Consider the following 16450-nt stretch of genomic DNA (forward strand, 5'->3'; position numbering starts at 1 on the left):
GAATGAATCCAGAGGCAAGGGACTGAGTCATTTTTAAACACCTATGCTTCATTCCTGAGTTTGGATCAGCCCTTGGCTACCAGCACTATCCACTCCCTGCCCCGTGCCAAAAAGACAAACATGGGGTCCTATGGAAGCTGTATTTGCAGGGTTCCCAGGCTTTGATTCTTATTAAAATACAAAAAAAAAATACTCCTCAAAGAAGTGACTATTCAAGTTCATGTCTGCTTTTTGAGACTTGGATAGAGCTTCCGTTTATGTTCTCAAAGACAGGAGAAAAATAAGTAGATTTTACACTTGGGATGGGTGTAAAGATAAGAAGGGGTATAAAGTACAGAAGGTGAGGCAACCAACAATAAGCTTAACCACCTTTGCAACTTTGCAGAGGTTGGTTTGGGTTGCAGTAATAAATTATCTGGAAACAGTTAACCAAGTGTCATTCTGAATCTAAGTCAGTGATTGAGGAAAGATGACTTAGAGATTCATAAACACTGTGTAGAAAACTACTTTTCTGCCTTGTGATTGAGGAAAGATGACTTAGGGATTCATAAACATTGTGTAGGAAACTACTTTTCTGTCCTTAATATAGTTATGGCAACGGGAAATAGCTGGCAACCATTGCTTAAAAATTTATAGATCAAATATTTTTCCCCCACTTTCTAAAAGTATTTGTGTGTCATTTATAACATTGGACCTAGAGTTAACAATATTGTATAGTGCATTTAAACATTTGTTAAGAAGGAAGATCTCATGTTAAGTATTCTTATCACAATTTTTAAAAATTAAAAAAAAATATTGAAAAATGCTTCTCGAACATACAGTTTGGTGGTATTCATTTTAGCTGCATTTGGACTAATTCTCGAAATTAAATTCTGAGGTGTAACATTTGGGATTTTTAATTTGGTTATTAACTTGAGATATTTAATAATTAAAGCACTATGCTTTGCTTCTCCTAATTGTTTTGCTTTCTAATAGAATTCCCTATTTTGGACAAGTCTTATCAATGTCAATTGCCCATTTATTTACCTTGCTTCTTTGAATACCAAACCTGGTTCTAAATGGCTTTTATTTTCTCTTGTTATTTCTTAGATTTCTACTGATTTGTAAGCATCGGGTAGTGTACTTACCCACTTTTGTCAAAAGGATATTGTCTTTCAGCTATGCAGGCCTCTCTCTCTCTCTCTTTCACACACACATACACACACACACACACACACACACACAGAAATTATAAAATTAATGACAAAATTGCCAACAATCTTTAATTAACAGAGCCTGGTAGTACAACTATGTTAATGACATTATACACTCCCTGTATCAACTAACACAAGACACAAATATTGTTATATGCTTTATGCTATCACATATGGCTTAACATTAAGGTTTTTATTATAAAAATAATAATTTAGCTATTTTCCACTTATAGAGCCTTTCACCTCACCTTATTTTACCCTCATTATAGCTCAGTGATATACATAGGGCAAATTATTCTTCATATGCACAAGCGTGTGCATGAACATGCATGAATACACACACACACACACACACAGAGAACAGATGGTCACCAACTTACAATGGCTTAACGTAGGATTGTTCAACTTTATGATGGTGTAAAAGTGATACACATTTAATAAACACTACACTTTAATTTTTGAATTGTGATATTTTCCCAGGCTAGCTATATGTGGTATAACACCCACTTGCAAAGCTGGGCAGTGGCAATGAACAGTTCCTGGTCAGCCACGTGATCACAAGGGTAAACAATCTAGATTTTACAGTGTACGGTGTTGCCAGTGTTTTTTGGATATCCTGTTTTGTGTTTTCACATCCCATTATGTCTACAAAACGCTCATCTGCATACAGCATTCCACACTTTTTTATAAAATAGGCCTTATGTTGGATGATTTTGCCCAATTACAGACTACTGTAAGTATTCTAAGCCTGTTTCATATAGGCTAGGCTTAGCTATAATACTGGGTAGGTTAAGTGTATTAAATGTATTTTCAACATACGGCATCTTCAACTTACCATGAGTTTATGAAGACATAACCCCACTATAAGTCTAGAAGCATCTGCATCTTGTCCAAGTTCATGCAATTAGATAATGGCAGTGCAGAAATTCAAATCCAGTTTTTCTAACTTTCATTCCAGTGCTCTTTCCATTCAATAATATATCCGTCCAATTTTCACCAACATTATTATTGTAGTTATACACCAATGGATCTATAAGTATAATATATTTCATTAAAATATGTGGACAATTTAACAAAACTAATTTTATTTTTAAATATATTTGCTGAGTTTACTATAAAGAGATATTCATAAATGTAAATAATTTCCACTTAATCTATCCTTTGCAACAAAAAACAATGAATTTTCAAGCATTGGGTTTTTAAGAATAGGTCAATTCATATCTATTTTCTGCTTGTGTTTCACATACATTTGATACCAAAAAATGAGTTGCAGGCTAATGTAATCATGGCAATATTTTAGGAGACAGGAAAACTAAAGTGTATTCTTGATATTCTGTGTGACCTTACCTACTGTACTTAACTTTTTTGTTGAAACTTCATCTGCAAAAGATTCTTCATAATTGTACCATCATAATTATACCAGATAATAATCTCATCAGTATGCAGGAATTCTAAGTTCTTCTGGAAATAAGAGAATACCATAAACTCCAGGACTCTCTATCTCCTAAAGTAGGGTGATGAGATTCTGTCATGACTGTCTGGAGTGGTTAAAAAAAACCCTGACATTATTGCTACTGCCACCATCACCAAGGCAAAGTTCACTCATATATGGCATCATTCTTTCCCAAAAAGCGAGAATTTAGCTTCAGAATATTCTTTTCCACATAAAACTCCAGGTGGCTACCCCAAAGTTGTTGCTCTTTATGCTCAGATCTCAGAGTATGGTCGGAGGACCAGAAGCATTGCCCAAGAGCATGTTGAAAATGTAGAATCTCAGTCCCTGTCCTGATCTCTTGAATCAGAATCTTTATAAAACAAGATCCCCAGGTGGTCCAGATGTGCTTTAATGTTTGAGAAGCACTCTGTATGTGAAATATGTGTTCCATTCTGGACCCTCTGAGATGTGTTAGCAGGAATGCATGGAAGTCTTCTTCTGATTGGGGGCTATTTGCATGGACAGAAGTTGGAGATAGCCCCCTAGAGCCCCATGGCCTCTGTATTTAATTTTGATAGAAAAGAAAATAAGAAAAGGGACCATCATGAGTGGCCCCTCCTGGGACTCTTCAATTGTCCTGGTCTTTGTAGCCTGTATGGAGTAACTCTCCATAGTTACAGAGAGAGTAGCCCTCACTTACTTTCTTTGCTGCAGAAGAAAGTACTTGAAGTTGACACGGTTTTGGCTGTCTGTTATGTACAAAAACACTAATGGTTAAAATTATAAACATCTTTTTTAAAATGTAATTCTGTTACAGGATAAATTATGATCTAAACTTAGTTCCGAATGGAATTAAAACTGGGGTGTTTCTTTTCAAACCGTCAGTTTGTTTACGCAGTGGCTTCAGCCCTGAGCAGAATCACCTTCAAAGTGAAAAATACTTCTGGCTTAGAACTGCCAGTTCCTGTGAAGCAACCCTAGGTACCAGGATGCTCCAGGTCCTGATTTGTTTGTGTAATGTAAACTTAAACTTATGAGTAATGTATAAATAATATATACCCAACATCTTCCATTAATTAAAAAAAAAAAGGGCAAATGGATTAAGAACCTTTACAGAGCCAGCCCTCTTTTGACCAATGTGTAAGAATCTCCAATTCCTTCTAAAATTATTTGTCAGGCCTCATGGTGCATTACGAGATATTCTGGAAATCTTTTGATTCGAGTGGAAGAGTGTTTGGATACTAGGGTAACATTTCTTGGCTCTCCTATCATCATAGTCTGGGAAGACTTCACTTATCACAATGGATCTCTCACTACATGATTAGGAGGCAGACAAAATTTAAGTCTAATTTCATTTGATGTAGCATAGGTGCAAGTGTTAGAAAGAAATATTTTCATGTTTTCTGCTGAAAAGGAAAGAATTCCTTTTGCATTTGAAATCATGCCTCTTTTTGACATTGCCCATCCACTTCCACATACGTGAATGGGAATTGAGCCTTTGGGAATCAGAGTCCAGATTTTTCCAGGATAATCCCACAGTCATGGTGGCAACATCAACACTTGCTAATAGTTGTATATAGAATTGAAGAAAGGTTCAATGTAGGGAGCAAGTATTGAGGACAACCTGGCCTTACCACATGTGCTCTGAACCAATGAGAAACGGTACAGGTCTATAGAAGAGGAAAGCCTGGAATCTGCAGTGTTTTTCCCCATACATTTGTGTTGGGATCATTTAATATTTGTAGTATGAGAGAACAAGTATAGATGTTTCAAAATTCTTTCTTTTTGTACCTGTAACAGGGGCATAGGTGAAAGCCAAATAGTCCATCAGCTGGCTGTATTGCAAATTTTAGGACATTTGAGCAGTAATAATGGCCAAATCCCTTCTTTGCACAACTCCTCCTCTCCCCCCACAGAATGTCATGGTGTGGATAGGAAGCATGTGTTAACTGACCTGAAAACTTTTTTTCAGCTTGGGTTGATTTGAAGAATGAGAACTTTGTAACCTCATGTTTCATTAAAAAGGGTTACATTTGAAAAGCAAGTTGATTAAGTCCTAACTTGTTCCACTAACAATGAAGGGAATAAAATGAGATTAACTGCTTCATTTCCAAAATGCTGTGCTGACCAAGAGTTTGCAGATTTTTTTTCCCTAAGCATTTTCTGATTACAAAACAGCAAACATCAATAGCCCACTCTCTCTTTCAGTGTTGAAAAGCAAATGACAAGAGCACATTGTGTTGGTACTTTATCACAGGTATTTTTTCCAAGAACAAAATTTGTTGAAAAATTATAAAGCAAACCTTTGGTGTGGGGTTTAGATTGTGTATTTGAAGCCGTGATTATTTGAAGCCCTAGAAAAAGGAATTGAGGGAAAGATGAAGCCATAAACATTTTCATATATTGCCCTAGTTAGTGTAACCCACCACTCTGTAAACCACAATGGTGGAAACCTCATTTTTGTTGTTCATTGCCTAGTCCTCAGTACCTAGCACAGTGCCTAGCATAATACTGTATGGTCAACAAAGATCTAGTGAATGCATCAATTAACAGTGGCTCAATAAATAAGTAGCTAGGTCCAAGTTAATGGTTTACAGCAGGGATCAACAATCATTATGTGTAAGGGGCCAAATAATAAATATTTTCTGTTTTGCAAGCCATATGGTCTCTATTAGAACTACTCGACTCTGCCATTGTAGTGAAAGCAGCCATAGACAGTATAAAAATGAATAAGCATGGCTGTGTTCCTGTGTTCCAATAAAACTTTACTTACAAAAACAGGTGTTGGGCTGTATTTGGCTCATGGGCCATAGTTAGCTAACCCCCGGTTGATGGAATACAATGTCTTGAGGCTTTGGGGCCAACTAGCCTATTGTAACTTTGTTTCCTTTCCTTGGACTTATGTAGATGATATATAGTCACTCATAAATTTCTTAGTATTTGTTGAGTAAAGCACTATTGTAGGACTGTGGAGACTATATATATAAAAAACATACTTTCTACCCTCAAGTAACTTTTGGTATAATAGCCTGTCTTCCAAACTCACCCATCAGATAAGTCATTTCCTATTCTAGAGACAGGCTAAGAAAAAGGTAAAGAAAGGTCAGAAACATACCAATTGATAAGTGTCCATAGGTAATTAACTATCAGATATGAGGAAGTATTTACCTGCAAACACATTTTAACATCGATCGTTTTCTTTCTTTTTTAATTTTTTTTTTTTTTTTAGACAGGGTCTTGCTTTTTCACCCAGGAGGGAGTCCAGTGGCATGATCATGGCTCACTGCAACCTCTGCCTCCCTGGCTCAAGCAATCCTCCTACCTCAGCCTCCCAAGTAGCTGGGACTTCAGGCATGTGCCACCATACCCAGCTCATTTTTGCATTTTTTGTAGAGATGAGGTTTTGCCATGTTGCCCAGGCTGGTCTTGAGTTGCTGAGCTCAAGTGATCCACTGGCGTTGGCCTACCAAAGTGCTGGGATTACAAGTGTGAGCCACCATGTCTGCCCCTTTTTTAAATTTTAAAGTAAACTTTTTATTGAGGTATACAATCCATGCAGAAGTAGGCTCCAAACAACAGTGTGATTTGGAAGATTTTTTATCCTGTAACCAGCACCTAAATCAACAAATATGGTACTAGCATCTTAAAAAACCCTCATATAGGCCAGGTGCGGTGGCTCACGCCTGTAATCCCAGCACTTTGGGGGTCATGGCGGGCAGATCATGAGGTCAGGATCTCGAGATCATCCTGGCCACCATGGTGAAACCTTGTCTCTACTAAAATACAAAAAAAATTAGCTGGCCATGGTGGCATGCACCTGTAGTCCCAGCTACTCTGGAAGCTGAGGCAGGAGAATTGCTTGAACCCGGGAGGCGGAGGTTGCAGTGAGCCGAGATCGTGCCACTGCACTCCAGCCTGGCAACAGAGCAAGGCTCCGTCTCAACAAAAAAAAAACAAAAACAAAAAAAACTCGTATCTTTTCCTGACATTACCAAGTATCCTCCCACAACAAAGTTAACCATTATAGTGGCCTTAACTACATAGTCTACTTATGACATGCATCTTTTAAGATGCTAGCCAAGAATCCAGGCAACCCAGAGTTTTGCTTTGGGGGTATAGCCCTTCCCAACTTCAATTGAGAATGACTCCATACCCAGGGCTCCTGGGTAGATCCTGAGGTACACACCAAAGCAATCAATGCATTCTCACTTCCGACTGCCGTGTGTGTCAGAAAGAGCAGGGAGGTAGCTTCTCTCTGATTGAACTGGGAATAATGGGGATGGAGTTCAGAAGTTCCCAGGGGCCACTGTGCAATTTCAGGAAATAGCCAACTCCACAATCTCTGAATCTAGCTGTGCTTTGGACTAACTCTCCTTCTGTAGTTTTCAGTTTAAGTAGCCAGTAAGTGCTTCCTAATCCTCTCCTGTATTTATGCTTATACTAGCTTAACTTACAAGCAAAGCACCTGTAACAGAGGTCCAGGTGAAATCTATTCTTATTGTGGCACAATTTAAAAAAATTGAACACAAATATGATTTTTAAGAATGAGAGTAATTAAAGGAAATGGGAGGAAGAAGAGCTAGGAAATTAAACAAACAAACAAAAAAAGCAAAAAACAAAAAACATGTAGTCAGAGAGGTAGGGAGAAAAACAGCAAACTGCAGTGGCCTGGATGCTGAGGGAGCAAATTCAAGTCTTCTTCAAAGCTGTCAAATGCTGCACAGAAATAAAATATACCACAGGGTTCATTTGTGTATTCATTCATAAATATCTATTGAGCACTGATGTGTGCCAGATGCTCTAATGAGTACTTTTGTTCAATGAATAAAAGAAACAGAAGTCCCTGCCCTTGGGGGCGTGGGGGTTAATATTTTAGTTAGATTGGAAAAAAACCTTTAGACCTGATCATATGGAATAATCCTGTAGAGAGTTGTTTTGTTAAGCATGGAGGGGCAAAACACACATTTCCAAGAACATCAGGCATGAAATGATGGCCAGGAAGTGGAGTTGGTGCATGCTTGTTGCCAGGGGTTACGATGTAGCTCACAGATTTCCCTGCTACCATTCTTTGTTAGTTTTTTTTTTAATTCATATTAGTTTCCTTTTGAATGACACTGTGAGAGTGTCATTGGCTTTTTCCCCTTGAAAGCATTGAATTCCTGAGAGTTTTTTGTTGTTGTTATTTGTTTGTTTGCTTGAGATGGAGTCTCGCTCTGTCGTCCAGGCTGGAGAGCAGTGGCGTGATCTCAGCTCACTGCAAGCTCAGCCTCCCAGGTTCATGCCATTTTACTGCCTCAGCCTCCCAAGTAGCTGGGACTACAGGCGCCCACCACCATGCCCAGCTAATTTTTTGTGTTTTTAGTAGAGACAGGGTTTCTGTGTTAGCCAAGATGGTCTCAATCTCCTGACGTCGTGATCCACCTGCCTCGGCCTCCCAAAGCTCTGGGATTATAGGCGTGAGCCACCGTGCCCGGCCGAATTCCTGAGGGTTGTATCAGCATTTTGACTTCGTATGATATGGGAAGGTCTCAGGTCTCTCCCGTTGTCCTGTATCCAGGGCTCACACCAATCAGCACAGGGTGGGGATTTGGTGTTCCCGCCCCGCCTCCTGTGAATAGCACTACAGACATGAAAAATGCTCTTAGGTTTTGGCTTATAAAATAACTCAAATGTGATGAACACAGAAAAGATGACTCTCATAATTCTGTCTCTTGTCAGATTTCCCCAAGACTGGGAAGTCTTTTGATATTTTTGTGAGGGTTGGAAGTGATTGGGAGGTGATAGCATACATAAACTTGCTTCTGTTGTTCTTTCCAGGTTGGGAAGATCCCAGTAGAAATGTCATTGACAGCTCCAAACAAAGTCAATCTTAAGTTGTACTATAATCATCTTGGCAGGCAAGCATTTTATTAACTACTTGTTCAGGGACTTCTGGTTGCTGTTACTGACAGCCTGAATTTCATAAATGGACTCATAAGCAGTTAGTAAGAGCCAGGTGAATAGATCTGTCATTCACTATGTGGCTCAGTGACCAAGAAGGATAACATATCCATACCACAGTCCGTGAGAACACTTAAGATAGGACAAGGAGGCTACAGGAAAGTTTCTATCATATTTTATGGGTAGTGACTGTGTTATTCAACTATGTTACTTAATGCACAGTTACTGTATATAATGGACATGGATTGCCAATTTCAGCAGACTGCAATAAAATACACTAAAATTCAGCTAAACCTGACTTACTCATTGGTGATTCAAAAGTTACTAAAAGATTTGAAGTTACTGAATCAGAAGTTATTGAAGGATCAGAAGTTACTGAAGGATAAAGTGTCTTCATTTTAAACTCAATTTATCTTGTCCTCTATGGACAAATATAAATGGTTGTTCTCTATATGAAGGAATGTTAGATAAGCCAGCCAGTATTTATACAGATCTTGAAATTTATATATCCAGCTATATAATGAATACAATAATATGTCAGAATGCCAACGAACTCCTGGACCCACTTTGTCTTTAATGACTCACATAAAGCTAATTTGAAAGAAAGAAATATAGATACATTTATTTAGTCTGCCAGAAATTTCAAACATATCCACTTAATAATTAGTCTATTATCTTGCTGAAAACAAAACATTACATTTCCAATAAATATTCATTAGGAAGGAATATATACCTTAATTAAGACTGACTGAAAACAAACCAAAAAACCAAACCAAACCAAACCAAACCAAACAAAATTGGAATATTAGGTGATTGTTCATCTTGGCTTGTCCTGTTTTCTTATTGTAGAATATACAGATTTCGCATATACAGATTGCTGTCCCATTTTTTCCCTTGATTTTATTTTCAAATATAAAGTATTAAAATATCCTCAAATTACAACTAATATATAGGAGTTGGGATCTGGGCTTGAACCCAAACTCTGTTACCTTAATCTATCTGGATGCCTAGGAAGTAGCCTATCATAAGTTCATTTGAATGAGGAACCTAAGTGTTCCCTGAGGAAGACTTATCCAGAGAAAAGGTGCCTCAAAAGTAGCTCAAAGGGAGACTAAGTCTACAGCAAGCAATGAGTACAATGTCTGTTATTTTATTTGTCACCCAAAAAAGCCCCAGAGTCGTAGGCAGAAATGAATGTTAAGTGGAATGAAAATAACTCTTTATGAATTATTGGCAATGCCACACAACCCTTTTGTACAGTGTGAAAAGGGAAAGGGAGATGCACCACATTTTAGGGCTTATAACAGCTCAGTTTTGACATTTCCTGAGATCTAGAGACTGCAGTCGTACTCAATATTCACCAAGTCAGACCCACAGCAGCAATGTCATTGAGAACATTGCACTAAGGCACTGTCACAAGGTGGCTTTGGACCCATAAAGCAAGGTGGCAGCAAAGATAGTGAACAATGTTGGATTCAAAAGGAAAGGTTAGTAGCCTATGCCACGTGGGGGCTCTCAGAAATAATCATCTTGGGGCACTTGGCAGGGCCTTTGAGTCTCAAAAGAGAGGACGAGGGTGAGCCAAAGAAATCTTATTTTGTTGGCAGTGTAATTTAATTTTATATACCTCAGAGCTCCCACAGCTTTATCCAAATTACACTCCATAACATGCATCTGTAAAGCCAAAAGATCAGAGAAAGGGGTAACATGATTTCTTAAGTGCTCCATTTTCTAAGAAAATACAAGGCTGTATCTCTCCTTAATGATTTGTAATTAAAATCATTCAGGTAATTATGTTTAATGAATACTATCTCTCTTCATCTTAAAGCATTCTGAATGAGTCAGGAAGAAAATATTCTTGCTGAAGATAAATACACACATGACTATGTGTGTGTACATCTCTCTCTACCCACATTTTCCCGCTTCTCCCTCCTCCACGAGGAACAGGACATGCCATTATTGGCAGCTGATGGGGCAGAGCCCCCCGAGTGAATAGACAGGGGTGCAGTTAAGGGAGCTTTTTTCTGGTAGATTAGACAACTACCAGTTCTACGTTCATGAGTGGCTTTCCCCCATATAACTGTTAGACAAGACTATTCACCTGTTAGCGTCTACATTCTGTGCTTTGAAAATCACTGTCAGAATTCATGAGGCAGCACTTTATATGTGGAATCAGCTTTGCTTGGGCTCCTCTGAATATACCCTCAAGCCCCAGCCTTTTTCAGATTGTCTCCCTTTCTTCATCACTATTTTAGGAGAATGCAAGGACCCATCAGCCATAATACACTCATTTTCCCTAAGAAAACACATAGAAAAAGAATAGAGAAGATATACAAAACATACTCTGGGCTGCTGAATCCCACTGAATGACTTCATGATGCTTCTTGGGGATTTGTTTTGGTCTCACATTGATCTTCCCTGGTGCTAGAGCTCTAAGCCAATGTCTCTGGCCAATGGTACTGCAAAATCCTTTTTAAGTGTGTGCACACTCCAGTTCCCACCATAGGGAGAGCCCTTCTAAAGGGACCTGAACTGTTTCTTTCCAAAACTTTGAGCCCCAGATGTTCTCACAGGCCAAGAGCTGTTCTCGGAATTCAAAGGAGAGCTGGTGCTTTTACAGAGCTGAGTAGTGGCAGTGGGCCAGCTCGACTCATGTGGTGAAGTTCACTGCATTGTAATTTATAAAATGTCCCTAATAAAATTAAAAAAATAAAAATAAAAATCTGTTCCTTATTTACCCTACCCAGTAAAAAAAAAAAAAGCACCATAATGCATTTCTAAGAATACTTAATTTTATGTGTGTGATTATAATTATTTAAACACTTGCTAGCATTTTTCCAGAAGCCATTTCTTCCTCAGATGAGCCAAAACATTATTTTCTTCACCCTGATTGTCACAAACAAAACATAATGGATATTTTCTGCTATTAGAAGCCTGAAGAGCATTTAACTACGTGGCATATCTTGAAAGGAAAATTGGAAAGCTGTATTTTTATATTCATACTTTCCAAGTAAAGATGAAAGTGGATCAAATTTAAACTAATATTAGAATGCAGAGTTGGGAAGGAAGGACAAAGGAAATTCCAGTTTGTCTTCTTCCCAGTTTTTGTATATAAAGCTCTGTACATGTTTTTAAAAGAATATGCATAAATCCATTCATAGAACACTGTACGTGTGAGTTAGTAACTATTTTTATATCATTAGGATAAACTAGGTTTCTTTGGGCCTCCAATTACTGTAGCTTGAACCTGATGCAGGAAGAGAATTTGGGTCAAGGCAGAGGCAAAGCAGAGAAGAGAATACTACAGATGTCCCTTTGGTATTTTCTGTGAACAACTCAATTCTCTAGAGAGCCCTGGCTATAAAAGAGAATGCCCAACAGCTGAGCAGTTAAATGCTAACTTACTATCAGGCTAAGATAAATCAGAACTTTGGAAACCTTTAGGAAAAAGAGATTGTAACAAGCAGAGAACTCTAGTAGTCTTTATTAAGCCAATTCAATATAAGTTCTTGATATTTAATTATAAGAATAATATATTTAATGATACACAGAGTACCTGATACTTCGGGGAAGGTATGGAGCAATTTGGAAACAGATGAAAAGTCTAATTAATGGTGATATCTGGGAGGATAACAGGAAGCCATTTATAGCTATTGTAAAAGTTCTTATAAGATAAGATACATCTAGGGGACTGCTTCTCAAAAGGGGCAATTTTGCCTATATGGGACACTTGGTAATGTCCAGAGACATTTTTGGTTGTCTCAATGTATAGCTATAACTGGCATCTTCTGAGTCGAGACTTTGGATACTTCTAGACTTCATATAACACACAGGACAACCCTTCACAAGAGAAAAACTATCTGGCCCAAAATGACAATAATGCCACAGTCGAGAAACCCTGGCCCAAGAGTACAAATCTCAAGGTTTTTCTTTTGCAAGGTACAGGGTTAAAACCATGTTAAGCTATCCTTTCCTCAATTAACCTAGAATGCTTACTAACTGGCATGGTTTGGCTCTGTTTCCCCACCCAAATTTCATGTGGCATTTTAAACCCCACATGTCAAGAGAGGGACCTGGTAGGAGATGATTGTATAATGGGGGCAGTTTCCTTTATGCTGTTCTCATGATAGTGAGGGAATTCTCACAAGATCTGATGGTTTTAAAAGTGGTAGTTTCCCTTGCATGTTCTCTGTCTCCTGCCACCTTAAGAAGGTGCCTGCTTCCCCTTCTCCTTCCACCATGATTGTAAGTTTGATGAAACCTCCCCAGCCATATGGAACTGTGAGTCAATTAAACATTTTTTTAAAATAAATTTCCTAGTCTCAGGTAGTATCATTATAGCAGTGTGAAATGGACTAATACAGATAATTGGTACCAGAAGTTGGGTACTGCTATAAAGATAACCTAAAAATGTGGATGTGAGTTTGGAACTGGGTAGCAGACAGTGGTTGAAACACTTTGGAGGGCTCAGAAGAAGACAGGAAGATGTGGGAAAGTTTGGAACTTCCTAGAGACTTGTTGAATGGTATTGACCAAAATGCTGATAGTGATATGGACAATGAATTCCAGGCTGAGGTGGTCTCAGATGGAGGTAAGGAACTTATTGGGAGCTGGGGTAAAGGCCACTCATGCTATGCTTTAGTGAAAAGACTGTTGGCATTTTGCCCCTGCCCTAGGGCTCTGTGGAACCTTGAATTTGAAAGAGATAATTTAAGAGTATCTGGTGGAAGATCTTTCTAAGCAGCAAAGCATTCAAGAGGTAACCTGGCTTATTCTGAAAGCATTCAGTTACGTGCATTCACAAAGACATGGTTTGAAATTGGAATTTATGTTTAAAAGGGAAGTAGAGCATAAGGGTTTGGAAAATTTGCAGGCTGATTATGTGGTGGAAAAGAAAACCCCATTTTCTGAGGAGGAATTCAAGCTGGCTACAGAAATTTGTATAAGTAATGAGGAGCTGACTATTAAAAGCCAAGACAATGGGGAAATGTCTGTGGAGCATGTCAAACACCTTCATGGCAGCCCCTCCCATCCACGTATGGAGGTCTAGGAGAGAAAAATGGCTTCATGGGTCAGGCCCAGGGCCCTGCTGCTCTGTGCAGCTTTGGGACTTGGAGCCCTGTGTCCCAGCCACTCCAGCTCCAGCCATGGCTAAAATGAGCCAAGATGCAGCTTGGGCTGTGGCTTCAGAGGGTGCAAGCCCCAAACCTTGGCAGCTTCCAGGTGGTGTTGGGCCTGTGGGTGCACAGAAGATAATAGTTGAGCTTTGGAAGCCTCCGCCTAGATTTTAGAGGATGTATGGAAACACCTGGATGTCCAGGCAGTTGTCTACTGAAGGGGCAGAACCCTCATGGAGAACCTCTACTAGGGCAATGCAGAGGGAAAATGTGGGGTTGGAGCTCCCACACAGAGTGGCCACTGAGGTGCTGCCTAGTGGATCTCTGAGAAGAAGGCTGCCATCCTTCAGACCCCAGAATGGTAGGTCCACCAACAGCTTGCACTGTGCACATGGAAAAGTCATAGGCACTCAACACCAGCTCTTGAAAGCAGCTGCAGGAGTCATACCTTGCAGAGCTAAAAAAGCAGAGCTGCCCAAGGCTTTGCGAGCCCACCCCTTGCATCAGCGTGCCCTGGGTGTGAGGCATGAAGTCCAAGGAGATTGTTTTGGAGCTTTAAGATTTCATGAATGCTCTGCCAAGTTTCAGGCTTGCATAGGGCTTGTAATCCCTCTGCTATGGCCAATTTATCTTATTTAGAATGGGAGTATTTACCCAATACCTGTACCCCCATTGTATCTTGGAAGTAACTAACTTGTTTTTGATTTTATAGGCTCATTGGCAGAAGGGACTTGCCTCGTCTCAAATGAAACTCTGGACTTGAACTTTTGGGTTAATTCTGGAATGAGTTAAGACTTTGGAGGACTGTTGGGAAGGCATGATTGTGTTTTGAAATGTGAAAACGACATGAGTCTTGGGAGGGGCCAGGGGCTGAATGATATGGTTTGGTTCTGTGTCCCCGCCCAAATCTCATGTGGAATTTTAATTCCCACATGTCAAGGGAGGGACCTACCAGATCATGGGGTTGGTTTCCCCCATGCCATTCTCATGATAGTGAGAGGGTTCTCATGAGACATGATGGTTTTAAAAATGACAGTTTCCCTTGCACACTCTGTCTCCTGCCACCTTGTGAGGAAGGTGCCTGCTTCCCCTTCGCCTTCCACCATGATTGTAAGTTTGCTGAGACCTCCCCAGCCATGCAGAACTGTGAGTCAACTCAATCTCTTTTGTTTATAAATTACCCAGTCTCAGGTAGTATCTTTACAGCAGTGTGAAAGTGGACTAATATACTACCAAGACAAATAAGTGATGCTCACTCATTTGTGCATGCTGCTTCTTAGGTAATTAGATACAAAATCAGCTACAACTCTCCATGACAGGGAGTTGAACCTGGCATCAGAATGCCCACCAGCACCCTTGTTGCGATTAAGAATTAGCAGCGTCCAGGCCAGGTGGACAGAGGAAGCGGGGTCGCCACTGCCTGCCTACCCACCTGCTTGTGCGTTGAGGTTGTGGTGGGCCAAGATGGTGGGCTTCTTGGAGAAGCAGCTTGGTTAGAAGCTGGTGATGAGCAGCAGCAAGGATGACCAGTGGCAGTGGTGGGACTTCATGTGGGACGTGCCTTGGCTGGCGCTGCCCTACAAGGAGAAGCACAGAAACTTTGGAACAAACACCAAATTTCCAATATTCCATTGTTAATATTCATAGGTGCCACCACTGCAAAGGTTGTGTGCAAGAATGGGCTGCTGGTGATCTTAGATGACCCAGAAGGTATGGAATTCCCTTGGGGACCTAAACTTTTCAGGTTTATGAAAAGACTCACAGTTCCTGGAGAGCAGCATCCTGGAAAGGTCTTACATAAGACTCTATTTCTTTGCACATGGGTGTTCATCCTGCCAAAGCCTCACCCAGGTCCTGGTAAATCTTATTAGAAGATCAAGGAGGCAGGCCAGAACTTTGAGATTATCTTAGTCAGTGAAGACAGATCAGAGAGTCCTTCAAACAGTACTTCAGTGATAGGTTCTGGCTCACTAACCTCTATACTGGAAAGGCCTGGATGTCACACCCCAACTGGCTGTATAGAATCCAAGGCCTTCCCCATGCTCATTGTGCTGGACCCACAGGGCGAGGTGATCATGTGGCGGGGTGAGTGGAGGTGCTTAATGACGAGGACTGCTGGGAGTTCCCATGGCACCCAAGCCCGTGCTGAAGCTCTCTGACTCCAACACTTTGCAGCTCAACTGCCCCCTGCCTCCACATTTTTGTAGACTCTGAGGATGACACAGAGTCCCAGGAAGCCAAGCAGCTGATTCAGCCAATAGCTGAGAAAATCATTGCCAAGTGCAAAGCCAAAAGGAGGAACATCACTTCCATTTTTTGTACCTGGGGAGGATGATATGATTGACTTCCTGCAAGGTTACACCAACCCTCCCGAGGCTGCCCCTTTGCTCACTATCCTGGACATGTCAGCACTGACGGAGTGTGTGATGGATGTGGGAAGAGATCACCCCTGCCATTGTGGAGGCCTTTGTGAATAACTTCCTGGCAGAAAAGCTCAATCCAGAGCCCATCTAATGGAGCTCCGGCCTTCTGAGATGTTATTTAGAATTCAGTCTTCTCCTCCCCTTTCTTCCCTCCACACTTGGACTTATCCAGTGTGTCCTGAATCACACAACCCAAGTGTCCAACCTCTCTGTGGTGCCTTGCTTCTGCATTCACTACCCAGCTAGCGCCCTGGGGTGTGTGTCCTCTCAGCAGCAGCAGAATCCACAATGTTTGGAGACTCTGCTTGAGATCACAAGATGGCATAGCCTAGACAGAACAAG

At 40.3% G+C, this 16450-nt stretch overlaps 1 pseudogene; it reads left to right on the forward strand.

Moving 5' to 3' along the window:
• The first annotated feature begins 10034 nt into the window (after positions 1-10034).
• Positions 10035-16199, forward strand: LOC100432311 (nucleoredoxin-like; annotated as a pseudogene).
• The last annotated feature ends 251 nt before the right edge of the window (positions 16200-16450 follow it).

Source organism: Pongo abelii, chromosome 1 (genome assembly GCF_028885655.2).
Source record: "Pongo abelii isolate AG06213 chromosome 1, NHGRI_mPonAbe1-v2.0_pri, whole genome shotgun sequence".
Lineage (NCBI taxonomy): Eukaryota > Metazoa > Chordata > Mammalia > Primates > Hominidae > Pongo > Pongo abelii.